Here is a 13808-nt window from a genome sequence, read left to right on the forward strand (position 1 = left end):
TTCACTTCTCCGCACTCTAACTCGAACCACACTTGATATTTTACCTTTTCCTTCTTCTTGCTTAGGGCGCCTGCACAGTACAGTGAACATATGGGTAACGTTTGCAGTTTTATTCCTGAATCCCTAACCTTTTGAAAAAATTCCAAGCTGCATACATTATTTGTGGAGCCCGAGTCCAACAACACACAACACTTTATCCCAAATATTTTAGCATCTATATAAGGCAATACATAAGTCCCATTATTTTCTAACTCTGGGTTAGTAATCTCGCTCTGTCTCTTCACGCTTACCGCGTTGGTGGATTCTTTTGACAGTGGCTTACTGCACTTAGCTACAGAAATCTCCGAACCCTTGAGACTTCTGTCTAGCAGTTTCCCGAGTGCGATGCAGTCGGTTCCACTGCTACCTCGTCTCTATTTCTACAATTTATAGGCTCCCGGCCCATATTCATTCTGACCGGACTTTGCTGACGTCCGTTCATGTCTCTATTCCTGCTTTGTCCCACGTTACACTGTGTAGGTGGCCTATTGCACCCTTGTGAGGCCATTTCTTGTAGGACGTCTCGCCTATCTCTCTCCTGCTCCTGTCTCCTCCAATCACCTCGATTTTGCGGTCCCCTGCTAAAATTAGGCTGCCAGAATCCCTGTCTGTAATTTCTGTTCCTAAGCCAGTGTGGTTGGGTTCTAAGCCTATTATTTCCATTTTCTTGTCTTCCCGTGTACCATCGTATGTGGTTAACCCTACGCACGGGACCAACACCTCCTCTATCGTTTCTCATCCTGTTATGACTACTCTGGTTATTCCTACTATTATTGTAAGGACCCCCAAAGGGCGGGTCACTCCTTCTCTCCCTGTTGGGACTTTTCCCTCCGTTATGGACATTATGGTACCGACTATGTGCATTGTTGGGGCTCCTGTCACCACCCCAATTACTCTGATTTTGGGCTCCTGTCCTTGGGGATGAAAAGGCCGTACTTGCCCCCTTCCCCGCTTTCTGGTCGGTGGGGCTTGAACCCTTTCCTTTGCCATGTTCATAATCTGCCTGTCCACTACATTCGTAGTGCGTGGCGTCCGAACCATCCAGCGCAGTCAATAAATCTATTGTTTCCCCGAAGTCTCGGGGCCCTGCTACGATCAGATTATATCTTATGTTCTCGGGATACTGCGAAATCACAGTTTGGATCAGCTCTGAATCCGGTATTGGCGGATTGAGGCTTTTCCCTTTCTTAACAATTTCAAGAAAATAGTCTATCATAGAGACGCCTCTTCCCGCGTCAAACCTGCTCTGATTAATTTCCTTCCTAATTCTTTGTTGTTGTCTTTGTCCCCAGTATCTCTCCGAAAATTTTTCTCTGAATTCCTCATAAGTGACATTATCCCCTAGGGCCACTAGCGCCCAGTTGAGTGGTCGGCTCTTTAGGCTCTTTCGTACGACAGTCATTTTTAAGTCATCCGGCACCCCTCTTACCCTAAAGTACGTTTCTAGCTCACTTATGTAGTTATGTGGGTTTGAAAATTCAACCTCATCAAAAATAGGGTAACCAATCTCATTCAAAATGTGAGTGGGGTACTGGGGACGGCCTAAATATGCCTTGTCGTTTACATTTATCAACTCACTACGCACATCATCCCGTGAGGTCTGACATTCCTCACCAACACTATTGTTAACATGTCTTACATTTATGTTGCTACCTGATGCCGGGCTCTCACTTGTGCCCTCTTGTCTAGAAACTGCACGGTCCGAGCTGCTATGTCCGCTTAAATTTGCGGGACTACCCCCATTTAGTACGTCGTTTATTGAGTTTAGTTTACTTCTTAATTCTTCCAAACATTCGTTCTCCGCCCTTTCTTTATTCTTTATGGCTCGCTTGAGACCGTCCACTTCCTGATCCATCTCACCTATTTTCTCTTCCACCGAATTCTGAATTTCCCGAACCTTTTCCACTATCGTTTCCTCCACGGCTGATTTTAGATCGCTATTCTCTCTGGTAGCGCTATCTCTAACTCTAACTTCTAAATCCTTCATACTTTCTGACATCCTATCCATAGCTATCTTCAATTGGTTCTCCATTCCGATCCCATTCTCGGTTAATTTCCCCTCTAGCTTCTCTATTTTGTCCTCCATCTTGTTTCCTCTTTCCGCTAATTTTGCAATATGATCTCTAATCTCTCTCGAACTTTCCCCCAATCTATTTTCCATTTGTTTTATTTGTTCTCTACTTTCCCTCAGAATCTGCTCTCTACTTTCCCTTGAGTTATTCTCTAATTTAGTTTCCATTTGTTTCATTTGTTCTCTACTTTCCCTCAGAATCTGCTCTCTACTTTCCCTCGAGTTATTCTCTAATTTAGTTTCCATTTGTTTCATTTGTTCTCTACTTTCCCTTGAATTGTTGTCTAATTTATTTTCCATTTGCTTTATTTGTTCTTTACTTTCCTTTGAATTGTTGTCTAATTTATTTTCCATTTGCTTTATTTGTTCTTTACTTTCCCTTGAATTGTTGTCTAATTTATTTTCCATTTGCTTTATTTGTTCTTTACTTTCCCTTGAGTTATTTTCCATGAATTGTCTCATCTGCTCCCATAACTGTTCTAGCGTCATTTCCCCTTTGCCACTTTCTCTCCTCTGTTGCTTTTCCACCGATCGCTCTCCCTTTATTTCCTGTCCTGCGTTACTCTCGACCTCCTCTCTGATTTCCATAATTTCCTCGTCCTTCCTTTGCTCCATGGTTCCCTTGTTTCTATTTCCTCGTCTTTCTCGTATTTTCCTAACTACTTTACTCCTATGGCTACGTAGTATCATCTATATGCTACTCTGTCATCTATCCGACGCTTGCTTTCCCAATAATAATCTAACTAGGCCTGTATTTGCACTCTACTCACTTCCAACAAATTACGCAATACACTTATTTCACTTTCCCCCAAAATATCACACACAAAAAAAAAATACATATATATATACACCCGAAATATCACACCAGAAATTGAAACATATACACTTTATAATTATTCCCCCAAAATATCATATACATATATACACATTTATACGTCTTCTATTCATACTTGCCACCGCCTCTCCGAGTCGCCTTCTCTGGTGGTCCCCGTGTTGTCTTCTCTAGTGTTGTCGTGATGTCGCGATGGCTTGGTTCTGTTCCCGCCTTCCAGCGTCGTTCCTCGGCTATGCAGGGCTGAACTGCTCCGTCCGGTCCTCCTCGTTGTTTGGTGCTGTGTTCGCACCCGGAGCCGGTCACTGGAACAGCTGTCTTCCTTCGAGCCCCACGTTGGAAAGCGCCATTTGTGGGTGGAATCGTTGTTGTTGAGTTCCCACGTTGGACGCCATTTGTGGGTGAGTGGTTATTGTGACCACACGTTGGGCGCCATTTGAGCGTGGGTGCGTCTCGATGTTGCGTGAGATTCACTCAGGGTAGCCGAGGTACGGTTGTGGTGTAGGTTGATGTCGGGAATAATCCCAAGCCGGCTACTTATATAAAAGGCAGTGTAAATTCCAAAACTATAAGTTTATTGTCGTATTCACTTGGTAAACCCTAGAGTATGTATTTCCGGCTGACTTATAATTCAATCGTTGGTCGCAATTCTGTATCGACTCAGTTGCAGCTCTGAATAAGCTCTATCCGATACTATAAATTCAATACTCTGTCCCGTACACTACGACACGAAGCGAAATAGTAGTCCTGTCGACACCAAACGAAGTAGTTATTCTGCCCTGTATGTAGGGCCGCCGACGCGATGTAAAGTTGTTTTTGATGATCTCCGCTCCGAAGCGGAATAGTAGTCGTCATCTCCGCTCCCCGTCACCCTTATTTATAAAAACCTATCCTACGCTAAAACTAACTATCCTATTGGTTAAAAACTACGTCACTAACTGGCCTAAAATCTATTCCCTATTGGTCCAAAGTGACCTCATAAGCTGGACCAAGATCTCTTCTTATTGGGCGCGAAATATGTCATCTCTAAATTTAAACTTTGGATTTCCCATAACATCTAATTAGTTTGTATATCTCACAAGAATACCCGTTCTTTGGAAAACCCAAGCTTGGCAGTATCTTTCCCACGGGTCTAGTCCGACTCCGGCTTTTATGCTTCATCGAGTCTATACGAAACCCCGCTCAAGGTGGCCCTAAATCTGTCCGATGCTGACAAGTGACGAAACACCTGTGTGAGGAAGCTAATTCTAACGAAGTCGCCAGAACATCCCCGCGAATACATGTAATAAAAATATGGAGATATCACTTCGCTAATAAATCGGTCTCTCCCTCTCCTAATTACTGCTTCACATTGGAAATTTTGAAAATTGAACAAGAATTTCTCCACACGTTCACTATAACCACTGAAATACCGTTTAACAAACGAGAAAACAAACTATTGAAACTTTTATAAAACACCTGTGTAAACTCTATTATACGGTTTGTAAAAAAAAACGCAATTCAAAGAACAGGCACTATTAAGTTTTCTTAGATCCCTGGCAAGCTATTCAATGAAGAAACATTATAAACAATCTAAATGTTATGTAGGTTTATATTATAGACGCAGTTGTGATAGGGCCTACGTCGCATGTATTTCAAATAACAATTGGAAGTAATATTAATCTTGCTAACCAGAGTCTTTCTTTGGTTTGCCTCGTAAACTAGACAAGAAATCTATTAAGGGAATGGCTGAATAGAAAAACAAAGACTACGCATCGAAGATAGAAGTTGTAATTAAAAACCGGGTTCTTCCAAACTTCCCAAATTAGACGAACACACTAAACGTGGATTTTTTGTCTCCAGCTATAAACTATAATCTGAAGAAAAGTTTTATATAAGATTGAGATTTATCTTGTTTCAGATGTAAACAGCTCGTGAAGTAATTATGCTTCTGTTTTTCGAATATGAAATTCTAGGACACTTAGAAAGTCACATTCCCAATTGCTTTTTTGGTGATATAAGTAAGCTTAACATATTTTCAATTAACAGCAAAGAAATCTGATACAAAGTGCTCTATACGGTTACAAAAATTGCAGTCAGAATTTCAAGGAACTACAAAATAAGAATCGAAGGAGCGTTGACCGATCAGTTATAATTCGAAACATAAATAGGCTTAAGGCCAGTTCGTGTTGTTTTCATTGTGATGGACTAATTGTGGTAAAAACTCGATCATTATGTTTTATTTTGTTATTTAATGAACGCTATATCAACTACTAGATTATTTAGCGTCGATAGCGAGGTATTATTTGGCGAGATGAGGCCGAAGATTCACCATACATTACCTGACATTTGCTTTAGGATTGGAGAAAACCTCGGAAAAACTCAGCTAGGTAATCAGTCCAAGCGAGAATTGAACTGAACGCAACGCTGGATCAGCAGGCAAGTGACGCAGCCGACTGAGTTACGCCGGTGGTCTGAACAACTATACTCCTAATAATTTGTCAAATTACTAATCAAAGGAATGAGGCCGTATAGTGTAATGAGACAAATATTGAACAGATCTGGGTTCGATCCCATATTATATAGTCTTAAGCGGCTGACTTGCACAATTCTGACCATTTAACCAAGGATTCCGGATAATTGTCAAAGTTGAGAAAAATTAAAAAATATACACAAAAATACGAAGCAGATTAACGGCTCTACTCTTTGAACAAAGAAGATAAATACGTAAAGCTTGGCTGCTCGAAGAAGTCATTTTCGATCTTAACGTGAAGACCAAGTGTAGCGAGGGTTAGTTACAGTCCAGAATATCACATATGAATAATAAAACTCATATAAATTAAGTTTTTATTTATTAATTTGATAGCATTAAAGCCATAAGACCTTTTCTTCCATCCTACCAGATAGTACATACAACTACAACAAATACAAACAGTGACAATAAATAATACAAAGTTCAAAAGAGGATCGATAGGTTCAAATAACGTTATAGAGCACTTATTAAGCTAATACAAGGAAAATAAAAGAGTGATAGCAATGATGATGATGATGATGTTAATAATAATAATAATAATAATAATAATAACAATAATAATCTGATAATATGCAAGAGATTCTTTTTGAGGCTAAGAGATAGAACGTTGGTTAAGTATTTGAGGGAATGAATTATAGAAAAAGTTTTCTTACATATGTAAGTCACTTGACTTTGAAAAGTTAAATTTGAATCTAAATATAGACTATTCCTAATTTTTTTACACTATATGTAATTGTGCTATTACTTATTTTCGTGTTAGATACATTGGTTAGATCTATTTTGTTTAATGCTAGCTGGTAACTTTATTATTGCTTGCGATTTGGATTTACTTGAGTTCTAATTTTTGCGCCATTGAGCTACAGATGCTAGATCTTCATTAATTCTGATCACAGGGTCATAGATTGTACAATTTTGGGACTGAATGTAAAGATGTAAGTCATCTGCGTGTGGATGCTTGTAAATTGATAAATGTTTTATTATAGTATATTGTAAGTAATGTCATTAATTGTATGGAGTTATTCTTTGAGATATTTCAAACAAAAAGTGTTATAAATTTTGCTCGTTTTTACTTCCTTTCCGAGATAAAAATTATTTTTATGAAATAGTTCATAGCGTGTTTTAGGAAAGTCGTTGATTTAATTCCAAACAAGCAAATTCAGTTTCAGAGAGCAGTGTATTATAATAATAAATTATTGAAACAATTTTAGTTTTTTTTCCTTTTAATTGTGCAGAAATTTTATCCGAACAAATGTAACATTTTAAAATTCCTTTGCGGAATGAAACGTTGCATAAATCAATGACGTTCCCAAAATACACAATGAAATGTTTCATTTAAAACATTTTTATGCCGGAAAGGAAGCAAAAGCGAGCAACATTGTATTAAACTTTTTTTGTTTTAAATATCTTATGGTCAACTCTGTACATAACCTAATCATATAACGACATGGCCAATTTATTAAATTATACCGATTTTCCGAAGAGATTTAATAATGAAACTGAACCCTTAAACATCTAACTTGTACATGCACTGAGTCGTCTGTATTTTAGTACCTGAAGAGCTTAGTGGCTTTTCGCAAAGGCTACTACGCTGTTATTCATAATTCGGTTTTTCTGAACAAGCAGTGTACTGCAAAGGGTTAATTTATAAAGAGTAAATAAAAATACACTATTAATGAAGAAATAGAAAAAAATAAACTTCATAGGTCACACACCCAAACGTAACACATTTTAGTTAATATATCGGAAGATAAAATGGTTGGCAAGAAAGAAAGAGGAAGACCGAAAAAAAAAAATACATCATCAAGGACATGCTCGGTAGAATGAAGTGCAATAGCTATGAAGAATTAAAAAAAACAGCAGAGGAAAATAACAGAAGCATGGCTGAAGTGACACGGCGAAACATTTGGAATTGATTTATTTGTTAAACAAATTGAATACACACAGTTAGTTGACTATTTCTGTTATTAAAAAATATAACAGAATTAGACACAAATTCCAAAATTTGTTTTCTATGAGACAACAATAATATAATATGGATGATGGAAACACAACGACATTCACTGTTGTAATTATGAAATTAAAATGTGCTTTAGTTCCATGAAATAAATTTAATGTATAACACACAACAAAACCATTGTACCGATACTGCAGTTTGGCTGTGACACACTACTGATTTGAAACAATTCATTTCTTGTTCGCTGGTTCTATTTCCATTTGTTTTCATTTTCAGATCTCAATTCGTTTAATCCGAGAAATCACAGGTGCGCATGATTCTGTATCCAAACCACACGAGAGACATTGACACAATTTTAAATCACTGTACGTCATGTGCACTTGATTAAAACAAAATTAACGCAGCATCAACTATGCATGATATAATTGTAACCATATATTAGGATGAATAGCTTCAAAGGAATATAAAATAACTGAAATGACAACAAACAGGGCAGAATATTTCAAGTTATCATGGTCGTTACATTGGTATACTGTGTGACGTATAACTCTCTATGTGGGTGAAAAAGACTATGAAATTGCAGCACGTATATGTGTATTAGAGTGTAGCAGGTTTCAGTGAAACATTAACGACCGAATAGTCATTAGCATTCACATAAGCTAGACACACACAAACTAACGAAATGCGTTTCCCTCTTTATGCTTGCAACCAGCCGTTGTTTAGCTCAACTGGCAGAGCACTGACTTTGGCTAGACTAGACTTGACTTTTAAAGGGACTTTGACATGTTTTAACCCTTTGTGCGCCCTATATGGTTGTCCAAGTCCGACAGCTGGCCTGAGTCGCATTCGTGAACCCGACGCGGACAGGTGGGTCATCCTGCCTCAGTCGCTTATAGACTCAGGTTTTATCTGCACACGAGTAGCTTGATAATCCCCAGAAGCTCGGCGCCCCAAACCTTTCCTGAATCAGCATTGTGGTCCAAGATGTATCCCGAGAAAACTCTTTAACGTCCGATTTATCCACTACAAATTTCATCACAACTTGGCTGTGGATAGAATCCGGGACGCTTGGCGCTGACATCTGAGCCATAGTCGCGACCGAGCACAGGCATACGACGACCGCGGACTTGAGTTCAACCCTCGGTGATGGAGGAACTATATTAATACCGGACAAAACCAAAGTCGTGAGGATTTTTCTCAGGACTCTTCCTATGTTTCTTGTTATTATACCAAAACTCTCCACAATTTCACTTCCACTAGCTTATTATCTTCTTCTCGAAAAAGTAGGGTATCTCCTTCTTGCGATTTGTTCAAAGATTGGTACATGGCAGTGGTGATGGGTGATTGAGGTATCGTAGTTCTGCAGAAGAGACACCGAAGTCCTTCATGTTCCTGGTTGCCTGGCTAGGATATGACGACTTACGTGTAATAGATCCATGAAGAACAGCAGATCACCACCAGAGGTATTGTATATAAGGATTTCAAGGCTAGGACACGGAGGCTTCAAGCAGTAAAGAAGGAATGCAAGCAGAACAAGGGAGCTGCAAGAAGAAGAAAGGGAACGAAAGGACAAGGGGAATACAAGGAGAAGGAGGGAAATGCAAGAAAAACAAGGGGAATATAAGAACAACAAAAAGGAAGTAATGAGAAAAATGGGAAGACAGTGAGAACAAGGGGAAGAAAAAGAAAACAACAGTGAGAAGAGATGGAAGACAAAAAGAACAAGGGAAGACAGAGGGAACAATGGGAAGGCAAAGAGAACAAGGGAAGTTTTGCATTTTTTTTGCTAGTCAGTTCCCTAGTAGACGGAATTCTACGTCAGAAGAAAAGGAGTAGAGGAGAATAAGGAGAATATAAGAAAAAACAAAGGGAATACAAGGAGAACTATATAAGACCAAAGGGAACCGATTCAGAACAAGTATGATACAAGAAGAATAAGGGACGGGATTTAATTTTTATGTGACAATCAATTTCGAAGCTACACCTCATACCTAGTGAAGAGAAATACGTAATTTCACATTAAAATCCAACAGTTAAACCCAAGCGAAATTCGAATTCAAGCCGGAGCACAGTCTCGGGTCAGGAGACGGTCTGTTTACTCCAGATCTGAGTCTGTGACCTGTTATGACCTTAGTTACGCTTATTTACTCGTATGGATGGAGGAGATATCTTATATGTATGTTTATTCATAAAACATCTGTGTCTTTACCGTTTCCCTTTGCACAAAAACTTCAAGTGATATTGCCGGCATTTTAATCGCAATTTCCGACGTAGACCTGTAGACAGAAAATAGTTCCAGAGTTCTTGGTGGCAAAGTAGCCTGCACGAAGGAGTAACTCATGCAGTAGAGTGTTTGATTGTCGATTCAGAGCTGTGCTCAAACGTGTTCAATATCCACTTGGGTCGATTACCTGGCTTGTTTGTTTGTTTTTTTTTTAGGTTTTCCCCAACTTTAAAGAGATTGTCGGATAATCTCATGGAGAATTCTCGACATCATCTCACCAAACACCAACTCGCTATCAGCGATTCCATTGAGTCTGAGCAAACCAGTGGTTAATACAGCATCGTAAAAATTACCTCCTATAATCGCGTAGTACTGCCATCACTACTGCTACTCAGCGTCGACTGTCACACGAGGGACGTTAATATTGTGCCACCCTAGGCTGTTCAGGGCTGTAATGGAATAGCAATACAGTTTTGCTTTGTTTTTATCTGTAGAACGTGATATATTTTCTAAAACTGACTGATGTCAAGCAATCGAATATAAGTACGTTGTGCCACTCACTACTCTGATATTGACTGTTTTAAAGAAAAAAAAGGACATTTCGACCACTACGAATGTGAAATGCATTTCGAAAAATAGTTTTGATAAAACAAAATTATATATTTTACACCAAATCCAGTAGAATAGGTTCAAACTTCTGAAATTGTACATGTCGTCGGTTTCTTGGTAAAAGTGACCAAGTCCAAAATGAAAAATTGTTGGAAATAGTCATTTAAAGGTTTAATGATCCATCCAAAAATAACTGTACTTCTTTAGATGTTAATAGTAAGTTATTTTGAAGGTGAATGTGCAATATTATTGGTTTTTAATATAAAATTATGTCATACATTTCCATAATGCTTGGAAGCCTTGGAATGTGACTTGGTCACTTTTACCAAGAAACCGACGATATGTCACTGACACTGATTTTTGTTTTTGTTTGTTTTTTTTTTTAATTGAAGGCTTCAGAGCCATAGTGGGCCAAGCACCATTTATATTAAAAACGAAGAAACCAAGGATTAAAGTTAAGTGAATACCATAGTTTAATGAAGATTGACTTATCATTTAATTTTAATGTGTATACTTTATATTACTTGGTATATGTTTCCATTGAATTATGGTAATAACTTGATCTTAACCCTTGTTTTCTACGGTTTTAGTAAATGGCGCTTGGCCCACTATAATTCTGAACCCTTCAATTAGATAATAAATTACACCATGTTGAGTATTGGGCATGTGTGTTATTTGAGAGCAGTGCAAGAAGAAGGCTTAAAGATGAAGGAAGACAATCACAGTTGTTGTGTAGTGATTAGTCGTGTGTCCGAACACAGATCTGAACGTCATAAGTGACACCATAAGAATCACTCATGAGGCAACTCGATCAGGAGATAATAGGATAGGAGGGGCATAATAACATTTCGAAAACGGATATTGAACGCTCAAAATAGAACCGGATGTAATCAAACACTGCTGAGCTGGAGTGCCATTGGATGAAAGGAATAATCTTACAGCAATGCTGTAGCAGATTGGATATAAAAATGATGCATTTGAGTTTCTATATTGCCTTAGCATGAAATTAAGTATTTGGACTCTCCAGCTTTCCTTCGGAATACAACTGCGATGGTTATCTAGCGTGTGAGTGAAATTAAGCTGACTATTTCGTTTATATGACGTCAGTCCATTTTCGACCAATGAAGTGTAATAAAATTTTGAATTCCAACCAATCACAGTCACACTTTGCGATGATTTTTGCTGCTAGATTTATCGCTATCAATTTATCGCATGGTCCTTCTTTTATTTAGTCGTTGTCGCCAACTGTTTCCACGTGCATTGATGATCATGAATACATTAAGATGCAACTACACGGTTAAACTTTTCTTTCAACTTCAAAGCAATGAATGCAAGATTGATATTTAATATTAATTAATATATTTACGCGACGTTCAAAACGGCGCACCATGTAGACACAAAATCTTCATGCATCTTAATTGAACGTACCTTTTAAACTTGATTCTTTCAATATTCTTCCCAGATTGCACGCATACACGCGATTGGAATATTGAACTGTGTAGATGCAGTTTTAGTTCCGTTACACACTACAGCGAGAATGAGTTTGTCGAGCTATAAAAAATGATTTCGTGTAGCACTGATTGTAACGGTCGAAATAAGACACAGCTGACATTGGTCCTGCTCCCACAGGTAACATAACCTATAAGTAGCCTATAAAATTTGTATATTGTGAATGAAATGAAACAATTAATAGAAAGTCAGATGTTCAAATTTATGTAACATCATCGCATATCAAACCCAATGACCTTGCATAGTAATAATAAGGTCTTTTCATCAAATTGCCTTCCGTATGGCGTAATAAAATTCGTGTTTTAATTAGGCCTATCTATGAAGAATGGCTTCATTGTGTAGCAACATGTCTCGCTGTGAATACATAAGCATTGGTATATAGCTGTCCCCAATGTTACTCTTAAATTAAATTATGATTTCAGCAGATAATGAAAATGTATTTATCTTATAATAGTAAGAGAAAAGTGCAGTACATGTAATCAACATTGTTAAACCTGTATTTCGCTTTTCGCAATTGGCATTACTGAATAATAACATCGAATTTCTTTATTACAGTAATCGATATTCATCTACGAGTATTTCAACTTAACAATGTCTGAATAGGTTAAGTATTCGTTAATAAACAATTTTATTATTAACATTTTGTGATCGAATTTTAGGGACATATTATTTACATTTTTATTTTATTCACGAAATAGTCCTAGTAAATGCCACTCGAGGTCTGAGATTTCGAGGACCTCTCATGACATTACTACAGATAATTCCAGCGAAAGGAGTGAAGGATCTAAAACCGAAAGTTACCCAGCATTAGTTGTTAAGTAGGGTTGAGGGAAAACCGCGGAAATAACCTCCATCAGGTAACTTTTCCCAAAAGAATTTGAACCTGGGACCTCTCGGTTCACGGTAAGACATGCTAGCAGTTTCTCCACTGCGGTGGATTCAGAATGTATTGTTAACATGTATATTTTGATATTAAATTCAATATGAATAGAAGACCACCTCGCTGACGCTCCAGAGACTATAATGATTATGTATGAATGTATGTATGTATGTATGTATGTATGTATGTATGTATGTATGTATGTATGTATGTATGTATGTATGTATGTATGTATGTATGTATGTATGTATGTATGTATGTATGTATAGTAGGTTATTTTACGACGCTTTATCAACAGCTTAGGTTATTTAGCGTCTGAATGAGATGAAGGTGATAATGCCGGTGAAATGAGTCCGGAGTCCAGCATCGAAAGCTACCCACCAATTGCTCTTATTGGGTCGAGGGAAAACCCCAGAAAAAACCTCAACCAGGTAATTTGCCCCGAGCGGGAATCGAACCCGGGCCACCAGGTTTCGCGGTTAGACTCGCTAACCGTTACTGCACATGTGTGGACTGTATGTATGTATGTATTCATTCATACTGCCAAATGCGCAAAATACCTGGTGGCAGTGGTAACTAATTACACTCAGTAATGGCAATTAATAATAAACACAATTAATAATAATACTAATAATATAGTAATAGTACTACTACTACTACTACTACTACTACTACTACTACTACTACTACTACTACTACTACTACTACTAATAATAATAATAATAACAATAATAATAATGAGCATCCCAAATTAAATGAAGCACGATCACTTAAAATAACATTTAAAGTAAATCTAATTTGTATCGTAACCCTAAGTTCGAAGTAAAACCCACGAATATGATATGTTCAAATATTCCAAAGTACCTTTCAACACTACACTCATTTCGCTGTCAACTCACTCACTGCACTAGTACTGCGACACATTTCACTGATACTATCCTAAATTCACTAGCACTTCAAAAACATTCCGCTGTTCAAATACTTTGCACTACCACTATAAACTATAAAACTTCACTGACACAAACACACTTCACTTACACAACACACTTCACACTTCACTGACACAACACACTTCTTCACTGATACAACACTTCAAATAACAAAACATAAATTACACCCTTTAAGTAGTGTGTATATTATACTACTGTCTCTTAGTAAAGTCCTCAAGCCTATTTTTA

Source organism: Periplaneta americana, chromosome 9, assembly GCF_040183065.1.
Source record: "Periplaneta americana isolate PAMFEO1 chromosome 9, P.americana_PAMFEO1_priV1, whole genome shotgun sequence".
Lineage (NCBI taxonomy): Eukaryota > Metazoa > Arthropoda > Insecta > Blattodea > Blattidae > Periplaneta > Periplaneta americana.